A 13,140-nucleotide genomic window follows, 5' to 3' on the forward strand; every position below is an offset into this window, starting at 1 on the left:
TTATTGTAGCCCTACTGGGTACTTATTGATTATTTTATTATCTCTATTTCATTTTATTTCCTACTGCTTGTACCAGTGAAGAGCATGGTAACACCGGATTTCCCCTGCGATTAATAAAGTATTTCTGATTCTGAACAAATAACTTGAATTCATTCATAATTTGATTTTTATCCCCCGTTACGGCCGGGTACGTCTTGTTCTCAGTTACTGTAGTTTTGGTTAATTTGACTTTAAGAGCAGAGTGTGAATATATTTTAAAACACTGATTAGAGTTCCTTGAGCTCCTGGTTCATCGTTTTCATCCCTGACTCAGTTTGTCGTTTTAAAACAGAAAAACAAACACTCAGACTGATTCTTCTCCTCTCGTGTTTCTCTGTTCAGTCTGCAGCCAACCAGCAGGACAGAGGTCAGAGGTCAGGGGTCAGGGAGGTCGCTGCACCCTGAGAGGAGAGGGAGAAATCTCCCGTGAGGAGGAGGAGGGGAGGAGGGGGGGGTGAAGAGATGGAGGAGGGGAAAAGAATGAAGATGATTGGGAAGGAGATGGAGGGGAAGAGAGAGCAGGGGGATGGAGGATGGAGGAAGGGAAGAAGGAGGCAGAAGAGGAGGGCAAGGATGGAGAAAAATGAAGGACGAGGAGAATGATTGAAAGAGGGAGGAAGATGAGGAGAACGAAGGCGAAGGAGGAGGGGAGGGAAGAGGGGAAGTGGGAAGATGGAGGTGGAAGATTTGAAAGAGGATGTTGAGGATGATAGAGAAGGGGGAGGAAGACGAGGTGGATGAAGGAGGGAGGGAAAAGAGGAAGAGGAGGTGGATGGAGACGAGAGAAGGAGGAGATAAAGAAGTAGAGGAGGAGGAAGATGATGATGAGGAGTAATGTTGGAGGAGATGAAGGAGGATGGAGGAGGCGCTCCGTGCAGTCGCTCCCTCCTCTCTTAACGCTGAGCGTCCTCTGACAGCGGCTGTCAGACTGAATCTGGTGGGAGTCTGCTCACACGGCGAGCGGCCTCCTATGACATCATCACCACACGGGACAAAGTCTGTGATGATGATGATGTCATCAGCAGACAGGTCAGCTGACGGTCGCTGAGAGACGGAGAGTTGTTGAATATAGAATCTGTACGGGGGGGGGGGGGTCGGGTTAGTCAGCGGTAATCTAACGATGATCTCGTGAATCTCTATAAACAAACATCTGAAGTTAAAACAACACGCTACAAGACGCGAGCGACAACAATCAGCTGTTCTATTGTTTCCTGTTGGAGTGTTTTTACCCCCGATTTTACTTCATCCACATCAAGGATTTAAATGTCGAGCTTGGACTTGTGTCAACACTGGAGAAAAAAATGTTATTGACGAGTCGTCCAGAGAGAGCGCCACACATATGTTTGTCCACCTTCAAAATAAAAGCATGAGATGTCACACTGTTTGCAAGAGGAAACTGAAATTCACAGACCGGACAATTAGCAAGCAGTTCAGCAGCTCGTTAGGTTGATTGGTGACTCTGATTGTGTCTGGTTGTCTGTCTCTACATGTCAGCCCTGTGGTTGATTGGCGACCACTTCAGGGTGAGCCCCGCCTTTCAACACGGCCCCAAACAGGAGAGCGGTATTGATAATGGATGTGGTGACTGAGTGAAGCGTCTGTCTCTTTTGTCTCTTTGGGAACTTCGAGCGTTGATCCCATTTTGAAAGACAGAAAGTGTGAAACGATAATCCGCAGAATGAGAGGTACTGATTGGTCCGCAGCAGCGACGCTTCAGACGGAGTGATATCTCCGGTTGTGTAATCTGGCAGAGTTCTCCTCACGAGCTGAGTCAGACTGCAGAGACGGATCTGCTGACTGAACACATTTCAGACTCAGAGCTGACTCCAGATCAGATCTGCTCTCTCTCTGTATGAAATGTATCAGTCACAGATCACACTGATCCTCTTCCCTCTCTTCTTCTGTGGGTTTCCTCTCTTCTGTGGTTTCCTCTCTTCTTCTGTGGTTTCCTCTCTCCTCCTTCAGATCCTGATTCTCACCTCTCTCTGACCCCAGATCTGTTCCTCCTCTCCTCTCCTCTCCTCTCCTCTCCTCTCCTCTCCTCTCCTCTCTTCATTTGCTCGTTTTAGTCTTTTTCCTTCTCTCCATGTTTGGTCTGGACTTTGCATCAGAGTGAGACGTCACAGCTGTTAACCTCTCTTTGACTTACAGAGTCGGTCGCTTTGTTTCAGTTCAGGTTTCAGTCAAACATCACACAACGGTTAAACATGTTTATGTGTGAACTAAACCAAATGTAAGAACTTTAATATGTCGTATTAAGACCTAACGGGTTTTTTTTTTCTGAGGCAGGGCGGCCGTTGACAAACCGAGCTAACCTAGCTTCTCTTTTTTTTGTTGCGGCCGCTTCGAGTTGAAAATATTTGAATTTTCAGAAAGGCTCTGTTGACGTCACCGGGGCTCTCTTTCAACGGCCAATCATAAAGAAGATCGGGTCGTAACTCGTCTAATCGGAGCTGTGAGTGACAGGTGAGCTGCCAGGTGTCACCTGAGCTAATTCAGTCCCTGACCTTTGACCTCTGGGCCCGTGTTTGTGCTTTGGAGCCTCTTTAGAGATTTGCTCATGTAAATATCAGACAAAGAGAAAAATCACTTCCTGTTTAACGACCTGATTCTAAACCGCAGATTGTTTTTTAACGGAGATATTTGCGAGCGAGTCCGTCTGCTCCCGACGCCATGCACATCTCGTTTAATGACATCACGATGGTTAAATAAAACAAATGTACTCGTTACCGCAGGAGAAGGGAGAAAAACTCAAATGCTTGTATGTTTGTGCTCTCAGGGCTTCCGTATGTTGCCGCTCCTTTAATCCACACTAATCATCGTCTGATTGAAACTGAACTGTCCTCTGGGACGAATCGAGTGTTCTCTGATTTAACGTTTATTAAACAAGCTGCCGGTACACACACTTCATCATCTTTCATTTCACTCCCTGCTGAGCGCCCTCTCTCTCTCTCTCTCTCTCTCTCTCTCTCTCTCTCTGTCTCTCTCTCTGTCTCTCTCTCTCTCTCTCTCTCTCTCTCCTCTGTCTCTCTCTCTCTCTGTCTCTCTCTCTCTGTCTCTCTCCCTCTCTCTCTCTCTCTCTGTCTCTCTCTCTGTCTCTCTCTCTCTGTCTCTCTCTCTGTCTCTGTCTCTCTCTCTCTCTCTGTCTCTCTCTCTCTGTCTCTCTGTCTGTCTCTCTCTCTCTCTCTCTGTCTCTCTCTGTCTCTGTCTCTCTCTCTCTCTCTCTCTCTCTGTCTCTCTCTGTCTCTGTCTCTCTCTTTCTCTCTCTCTCTCTGTCTCTCTCTTCTCTCTGTCTCTCTGTCTCTCTCTCTCTCTGTCTTTCTCTGTCTCTCTGTCTCTGTCTCTCTCTCTGTCTCTCTCTCTGTCTCTCTCTCTCTCTCTCTGTCTCTCTCTCTCTCTCTCCTGTCTCTCTCTCTCTCTGTCTCTCTCTCTCTCTCTCTCTGTTTCTCTCTCTCTCTCTCTCTCTCTCTGTCTCTCTCTCTCTCTCTCTCTGTTTCTCTCTCTCTCTCTCTCTGTCTCTCTCTCTCTCTGTTTCTCTCTCTCTCTCTCTCTGTCTCTCGCTCTCTCTCTCTCTCACACTCTCTCTCTCTGTTTCTCTCTCTCTCTCTCTCTGTCTCTCTCTCCCTCTGTCTCTCTCACTCTCTCTCTCTCTCTCTGTTTCTCTCTCTCTCTCTCTCTGTCTCTCTCTCTCTCTCTCTCTCTCTCTGTCTCTCTCTCTCTCTGTGTGGACGAGCGAGGCTTCAGAGAGTGTTCTGTGTTCAGTAGAAAAATGTTTTACCCTTCCTCACCGTCTCCTCTTTTAATCCCGTCACTGATGGACAGATTAAAAAAGAAACCAAGCTTAAAAAAACACACACCTGTAAATCTTCAGTAGAGAGAGAGAGAGAGAGAGAGAGAGAGAAGAGAGAGAGAGAGAGAGTTGCTTCACCCTCTTTTACAAATGTTGCTAGACTCCTCCTCAGAGTTTAAGTTTTGCAACTTTTGGTAAAAAATAAGTAAATAAGAGACACTATTTCTGTTGCCGTGGTTTCAAACGATATCTTTTGATTAACACTAGCATCAAATCAAAGTTGAAAGTATCGTTTCCCCCCCCTCCTCTCCAGTCTGAAGTTTGATTTTGATTTGTTCTGTTGTTTCTGTGTCGACTCCTCTTCCTCCTCTTTCCTCTGCTCTCACTCTCCGTTGTTCCTCTGTTGGTTTTATTTCAGTTTGTTCAGTCATGTGGCTGCAGAGCTGAATAAATGTTAACCTGAGGACACTCACAACATCCTCTGAACACACACACACACACCACACCACACACACACACACACACACACACACACTGTGCTGCTCAGACTGAATGTTTTCACCTCTCCTTCCTTTACACTCCATTTGAGCTGCCTTCAAAATAAATCCTCTGCAACAATTCAAAAGCAGGAGAGAGCGAGGAGGAAGAGGAGGTCAGATTTGAAGATGACAGTTGTGGATGTCATTTCCTGAACCTTAACGAGTCGTTGGACCGACACTGAAACCTTCAACGTTTAGAGGCTGAATGTTTGAGGCCGCTCATTCTGCTTTACTTCATCCATTCAGCATGATGACGCAGGGTCAAAGGTCAAACACCTCTTCACTAAACTGGACGATTAAACAATCAAGCAGTAACCACATAAAGAAAAGGAACACAAACAGAGGAGGAGAGGAGGAGTCTCTCTGGCCGATCACTTTATGATGTTTTCAGAAACACTCTCCACGTCTGTGTCATCATGTCGGTTTAGTAGATGAGAGGTTAAATACGTTGTTCTGTGATGCAAAAGAAAAAACCTGCTTAAACAAAGCTGTTCTGGGATGGCTGCAAAGTTCCTGTTAAACGTCGATATGATTTTAGTAAAAATGAAAACTATATCGGCAACAGAAACAGAATGTGCATTGGACAATTTTGTTGTGTTTATGATTATTAAAAAATTGGAGGGCAAACTCCAGCACACTCTTTGTTGCTGTCTGTGTGCAGCCAGCTTTTCTCCAGCTTCAAAAGCGACTCGAGATCTTAAAGGAGCAGTATGTAACTCTGACCCCTAGTGGTTAAAATGGGTACTGCAGTCTAAATTCTAAACATCATAGAGAGCTGTCCCCCCCCCCTCTCTAGAGTGGATGCTCACTCAGGTCACCATGTGGTGGACTCTGAAGCTTCAGTGTTTATCCAGCTCTGCATGGGTCTGTAAACCTTTCTGTGTTCTAACCTCTCTCCATTTTCAAAAGCATCTCCAATATTGATCCTAGTTTGAGCACGTTTCTGCTCGTGGAGCTTATTAGAAACATGCAGAGGCTTTTAGGTCGGGTACAATCACTTCTATCTGAACCACTTCTCTTGACCGCTTCCATCACTGCAACACCTGTTGACCTGATAACTGCTCTCATATCTGACAAAACTGAGGGGCGTCCAAAACGGCCGTGTGGGGGGGGGTCTTAAAAGCGCCTACCTTCTCTGGTCCAAACAAATCCAGAGCATTCAGGAGCAGAATCTAAAGTTAGAAGGAGGACATACTGGCTGCTGCATTGTTGTCAGAGAAGCCAGCACTTCAACATAGCATGTTTCCTTAATGATCAGAGAGTAAGATACCTTTATCATCTCACTCTCTACACAGCTCACTGATTGGTCCTTTAAGTTTTGATACAAAAGGAAACTGGAATAAAGTTTTTTTAATGAGAACGTCAACAAAGTCTGGTTTGATTTTGAAGTAAATCCGCTGTAACAATGTCAAATGTGTGTTCACGTGATGATGAACCGTGTGTTAGCATCATCTTCTGTTACGGTCTATGATGAACCTTTCATTGCATGTTTATACTCGATCTGAATATGTTTGTTTGCTGTGTGATAACAGTGTAAACCACGGAGGATACTTGATCAGTATTTATATACATGCACCTCCTGCTCCTTCATTACATCTCCTGTGTAGAAATCTTTCATTACACTGATCTACACAGAGTCCTCCTGTATGCACCCCCCCCCCTCCTCTACAATAATACAGCACCTCCTTTAGACCTCTTTATTCCTCACTGTGAGAGGATTCACCTCCTCTCTCTCAGTGTTTTCATACAACCTGGAGCTCAGAGCAGACCTCCTCATCCACCATCACACACACACACACACACACACACACACACACACACACATACACACACACACACAGCACCACCTCTCCTCCATCAGTCACCTCCAGGCTCCTACTACCAGCACCTCCTCCTGCTGCCATTCATTTACGCTCTGTGCAGACAAAGAGCAGCTTCTATAGCGCAGATCAGCTGTAAACACACGACACACACACACACACCACACACACACACACACACGGTGTCATTCACACTGATCCCACAGCAGCTGGTTGTGTTCACTTACACACGGTGACAGATGAGACCTTCAGGTACACACAAACAAACACACACACACACACACACACACACACACACACACACACACACACACACGGTTGCGCTGATGGAGGTGGTGATGGAGGTACCGACCCTCCGCGGCTGCCCTCGCCCGGGCTGCAGGTCGCATGTGTCGGTGTGAATGTGCTGACGGAGCCGTTTGTACCTGCAGGAGCTCAATCACCGACAAACCGGGTTTCTCGGTCAGAACGGCCGAGCGCGCGCCCCAAACTGCCTCGTGCCCCCACAGACCCCGTTAAAAACAAACGTGGACCCCCGCTGCTCCGTTACCTTCATATTTCCTCCGTTTTTCCTCCGGTTCTCCCTCTCAGCCTCTCGCGACGCTCCTCTTCCGCTCCGGTTAAAAAATCCTCTCCGGGCTTTCGGTGTATCGATCTCTCCCTCGGGTGGCTGCTGCTGCTGCGTGCGTGTGTGTGCGTGTCAGTGCGCGATGTCCACTGCAGGTAAAAAATGCTAGTGTGTGTTCCTGTGTGTGTGTGTGTGTGTGTGTGTGTGTGTGTGTGTGCATGTGCGTGTGTGTGTGCATGTGCGTGTGTGTGTGCCTGCAGGTAGCTGTGCAGGCAGCAGCTTAATGGAGCTTTACTACACAGTGAAAGAAACGACGAGTTAATGTCTCTCTACCATCCTCTCTCTCTCTCATACAGTACAGGCAATAAGGAAAGAGAGTGTGTGTGTGTGTGTGTGTGAGAGAGAGAGAGTTGAGGGGGGCGGGGCAAGAAGGAGGAAAAGGGGAAGTAAGTAAGAGAAAGCTCCACCTCCAGAGGGAGGAGCCAGTGATGTGGGGGGTATTCAGGGTGATAGGCTGACATCAGCATGTTAATTGTGTGTGTGTGTGTGTGTGTGTGTGTGTGTGTGTGTGTGTGTGTGTGTGTGTGTGTGTGTGTGAGACAGAGCTCTAGCTTGAAAATAAGAGTCAGAATTCTCACCTGCCCCCACCTGAACACCCCCCATCGTAACATTGACCAACAGCATAGTCTCTGTTGTGTCACCTCTAGCAGATCTAAACGTGTTTCCTTCATACATCACCCTCAGAGCTGTGACATCAAGTCTGCAGTTCCTCCAGTGTCCACTAGAGTCTGTCTCCTGCAGTGAGTCAAGTCCCCATAGAGCTCTATGTTAAAATAAACATGTTTACATCCTGGTAAAAGAACAGTTTGTGTCTCTAGAGCTCATTTCTCTCTTCAACTGTTCGGGCTGAATGTTAAAACACCTCACCTGTTTACATTATATTACAGCTTAAAGTGATGTAGAATTAGTGGGCGTGGCCCTCTTTGAGTGACAGGTGGGAGCTCCTAGCTGTCTGCTAGGTGTCCCCTCAGCTAATTCAGTCACTGAACTTTCATACATCCAATCAAATTCATCCCAATGTTATGTCCTGCATCCTGTCATGTGATTGGTTCTATCCTGTTTTAGAAGGAAATACATCCCAAAGTGGTGGTTAGATACTCTCGCAGTTCTGTTTCTTGGGGACTTTAAAGGCTTTGTATGTGATTTTTTGATCCAGTAGATGTCGCCCTTGAGCACCAGCATGAAACCAAAACAACTTGCGCTGCATTGTTGTGTTAGCATGCTAATGCTAGCGATCTTTATTATGCTGGTATCTTCACACTGCATGTAAATTTACCTGAAATGAGCGTGATCTAGAAACACAGTTAAGCAGTGAGTACAGTATGTTATTCTTCTTTTCTCTAGTCCCTCAATTAAACAACTTTTATACACGAGGGGAGGAGTCAGCCGGCCGTCCGGGCGATGTAAACAAAGTGAAGATAGGACTCTGAAAACTCTGAAAACATCACAGACAGTGGGACTCGGGTGTTACACCCATTGTAGACAGTCATGACTCACAGAGTTATTTTCAGAGGAGATACTTGATTTCTACTACATTTTTACAAAAATTGCATATTAAGCCTTTAAGATATTTGAAGGGGATTTATTCAAATATAAATTTGACATCCTACATTTCCCATAATGCATCTGTTCTGTGTTTAATCGAACCAGCGTGTTAAACAGCAGTTGATCTGGGTTCTTGTCTTAATATTCATTACATCTGACTCTTTGTAGGAACCCCCCTCCTCTCTCGCTCTCTGTCTCTCTCTCTCTCTCTCTCTCTCTCTCTCTCTCTCTCTCTCTCTCTCTCTCTCTCTCTCTCTCTCTCTCTCCTCTCTGTTGTTGCTGACATCAGCATCTCGTTCAAAGATCCTCTATTGCAGCAGAGAGCAGAGATCTCCATTTGCATGAGTCTGAACGTTATGAAGAGATCTGTTATTAATGTTTGTCTTCAGGGGACATGACTCATTACAGAGCAGCTGATGATGTCATCATTTAACCAAAACACATCATGTTCCTGACACATATCCTGTGAATGTATTTACTAACTCCACTGATGAATTAGTGTTTACTGAGGACAGCTTCTGGATGGTAGATTTGATTTCCCCTGATGTTATTTCAGTAGGTTGGTGTGTGCAGAGACTGAGCTTTTAATCACTAATGTAACCTGACACCATTTATTGAACTGACATTGTTGACTCAGGACCATACGACCTCTGAAACGTGTTGACCTGTGCACACTGAGGGCAAGTTTATGGCTATATCACCAGTCAGACACCAGCAGGGCTGAATGGAGGCCAATACAGTCCAGTAATGTGTACCTATAAAAGATTCAGTAGTGGTTTTAAGGCCCCCCCACACAGCCGTTTTGGACGCCCCTCGGTTTGTCAGATATGAAAGCAGTTATCAGGTCAACAGGTGTTGCAGCGATGGAAGCGGGTCAAGAGAAGTGGTTCAGATAGAAGTGATTGTACCCGACCTAAAAAGCCTCTGCATGTTTCTAATAAGCTCCACGAGCAGAAACGTGCTCAAACTAGGATCAATATTGGAGATGCTTTTGAAAAATGGAGAGAGGTTAGAACACAGAAAGGTTTACAGACCCATGCAGAGCTGGATAAACACTGAAGCTTCAGAGTCCACCACATGGTGACCTGAGTGAGCATCCACTCTAGAGAGGAGGGGGGGGGGGGGAGACAGCTCTCTATGATGTTTAGAATTTGGAGTGCAGTACCCATTTTAAACACTAGGTGTCAGAGTTACATACTGCTCCTTTCATCAGTCCATCAGTATTAACTCATCCATTCATACGCCGCCGACAAAGCAGAGGGAGCAATTTGAGGTTAAGTGTCTTGCCCAAAGACATATCTGACATGTGGCTGCAGGAGCTGGGGATCGAACCCCCGACCTTCCGGTTAGAAGACGACGGACTCTACCAACTGAGGAACAGACTTAACATTTGCACTTTTTTCAAAATGACGTTGTTACAGCGGTTACAGGTCAGTTTACCTCGTTGGCCACTGTATGTGAATACTTTATGATGTGAGTGCTCAGCTGTTTCTCCTGCAGAGTTTATATTTTCTCAGAGGGATTCTCTAATCAATAGCTCTTCACTTACACACACACACACACACACACACACACACACACACACACACACACACACACACATTCTGCTCCTCGTCCTCTTTGACTCCCTCTCTGCATGTAGCTCTCAGTTTTTCCAGCAGGAGGCAGCAGAGCTCTGTTTACTCTTAAGAGATGACATCATCTATAGAGGATTATGAGGGGGAGAAATAACAAAAGAAAACCGTTTTTGTTTTCAACCTGAATCTCCTTTTTAATAATAATATAAAACTTTATTTAAACAGTTTATAATAACAAGCTTGTCTGTAGTGTTGAGTGTTTGCTTCTGCAGGAGATGGAGGATGTTTTGTATTGTGTGGAGGTTTTTTTTTTAAAATTGTGTGTGTGTGGAGTTTTGACAAACTGGGTCTGGGCTTAATGAAATGTGTTTATGACATAAATTGAAAAACCTTTAAATTTAGCAGGTTTGACCCTGAATGACCTCACACACCTCGATAGAGTCAGGAGTGGAAAGAAGTATGATGTCATCCTTTATGCACAGAGTGGAAGTTGATTCTATGCAGCTGAAGAACAAAGAGACTATAAACACAAATGTTCCTGCTGTCATCACATTTTATATATTTAAATAAATGGATGGATGGATGATGGATTGATGGATGATGGATGGATGGATGGATGGATGGATGATGGATGGATGGATGGATGATGATGGATGGATAGATGGATGAATGGATTAATGGATGATGGATAGATGGATGGATGGATGGATGATGATGGATGGATTGATGGATGATGGATGGATGGATGGATGATGATGGATGGTGGATGGATGAATGGATGGATGATGGATGGATGGATGGAGTGATGGATGGATGGATGGATGGATGGATGGATAGATGGATGAATGGATGAATGGATTAATGGATGATGGATAGATGGATGGATGATGGATGGATGGATGGATGGATGGATGGATTGATGGATGATGGATGGATGGATGGATGATGATGGATGGTGGATGGATGAATGGATGGATGATGGATGGATGGATGGATAGATGGATGAATGGATTAATGGATGATGGATGGAGTGATGATGGATGGGTGGATGGATGGATGGATGGATGATGGATGATGGATGGATGGATGGATGGTGTATGGATGGATGGATGGATGGATGTGGAGTGATGAGTGGAAGGATGGATGGATTGATGAATGGATAGATGGCTGGATGATGGATGGATGATGGATGGATGGATGATGGATGATGGATGGATGGCTGGATGATGGATTGATGGATGGATGGATGGATGGATGGATGGATTGATGAATGGATGGATGGATGGATGGATGGATGGATGGATAGATGGATTGATGGATGATGGATGGATGGATGGTGGATGGATGGATGGATGGATGGATGGATGGATGGATGGTGGATGGGTGGAGTGATGATGGATGGATGGATGGATGGATGGATGGATGGATGGATTGATGGATGATGGATGGATGGATGGTGGATGGATGGATGGATGGATGGATGGATGATGGATGGAGTGATGATGGATGGAGTGATGATGGATGGATGGGTGGATGGATGGTGGATTGATGGATGATGGATGGATGGATGGATTAATGGATGATGGATGGATGGATGGATGATGGATGGATGGATGGATGGATGGATGATGGATGGATGGATGATGATGGATGGATGGATGGTGGATGGATGGATGGATGGATGGATGGATGGATGGATGGATTGATGAATGGATGGATGGATGGATGGATAGATGGATTGATGGATGATGGATGATGGATGGATGGATGGATGGATGGATGGATGGATGGATGGATGATGGATGGATTGATGAATGGATGGATGGATTGATGGATGGATGGATGGATGGATTGATGGATGGATGGATTGATGGATGATAGATGGATGGATGGATGATGGATGATGGATGATGGATGGATTGATGGATGATGGATGATGGATGATGGATGATGGATGATGGATGGATGGATGGATTGATGAATGGATGGATGGATGGATGGATAGATGGATTGATGGATGGATGATGGATAATGGATGATGGATGGATGGATGGATGGATGGATGGATGGATGGATTGATGAATGGATGGATGGATGGATGGATGGATGGATGGATGGATGGAGTGATGGATGGATGGATGGATGGATAGATGGATGAATGGATGAATGGATTAATGGATGATGGATGGAGTGATGATGGATGGGTGGATGGATGGATGGATGGATGGATGATGGATGGATGGATGGATGGATGGATGGATGGATGGATGATGGATGATGGATGGATAGATGGATGATGGATGGATGGATGGATGGATGGAAGGATGATGGATGGATGGATGATGGACGATGGATGATGGATGGATAGATGGATAGATGGATGATGGATTAATGGATGGATGGATGGATGGATGGATGGATGATGGATGGATGCATGGAAGGATGGATGGATGATGGATGGATGGATGGATGGATGGATGGATGGATGGATGGATGGATGGATGGATGGATGATGGATGGATGGATGGATGATGGATGGATGGATGGATGGATGAATGATGGATGGATGGCTAGATGGATGGTGGATGGAAGGTGGAGGGAGGAGTGGAAGGATGGATGGAGGGATGGATGGATGGTGGATGGTGGATGGATGGATGGATGGATGGATGGTGGATGGATGGATGGATGGATTTGTGGATGGATGGATGGAGGATGGAGGATGGATGATGGATGATGGATGATGGATGATGGATGGATGATGGATGATGGATGGATGGATGATGGATGGATGGGTGGATGGATGGTGGATTGATGGATGATGGATGGATGGATGGATTAATGGATGATGGATGGAGTGATGATGGATGGATGGATGGATGGATGGATGGATGATGGATGGATGGATGGATGGATGATGGATGGATGGATGGATGGATGGATGGATGGATGATGGATGGATGGATGGATGGATGGATGGATGGATGATGGATGGATGGAAGGTGGATGGAAGGTGGAGGGATGAGTGGAAGGATGGATGGATGGATGGATGGTGGATGGATGGATTTGTGGATGGATGGATGGAGGATGGATGATGGATGATGGATGATGGATGATGGATGATGGATGATGGATGATGGATGATGGATGGATGGAGTGATGATGGATGGATGGATGGATGGATGGATGGATGGATGATGGATGG

General features: G+C 45.7%; 1 protein-coding gene across 4 annotated transcripts in view; it reads right to left on the reverse strand.

The window, feature by feature from the left end:
• Positions 1-7,111, reverse strand: part of magixa (MAGI family member, X-linked a) — a 46,095-nt gene extending 38,984 nt beyond the window's left edge. The window contains exon 1 of one of the 4 annotated variants that reach the window (XM_065961036.1): positions 6,739-7,108. The gene's annotated coding sequence lies outside the window, so the exon portion shown is untranslated. Of the gene's footprint in view, positions 1-6,738 lie in introns of all 4 variants that reach the window. The other 3 variants (XM_065961034.1, XM_065961038.1, XM_065961037.1) reach the window with 3 other exon arrangements.
• Positions 7,112-13,140: the final 6,029 nt, after the last annotated feature.

This window comes from Labrus bergylta, chromosome 12, assembly GCF_963930695.1.
Source record: "Labrus bergylta chromosome 12, fLabBer1.1, whole genome shotgun sequence".
NCBI lineage: Eukaryota > Metazoa > Chordata > Actinopteri > Labriformes > Labridae > Labrus > Labrus bergylta.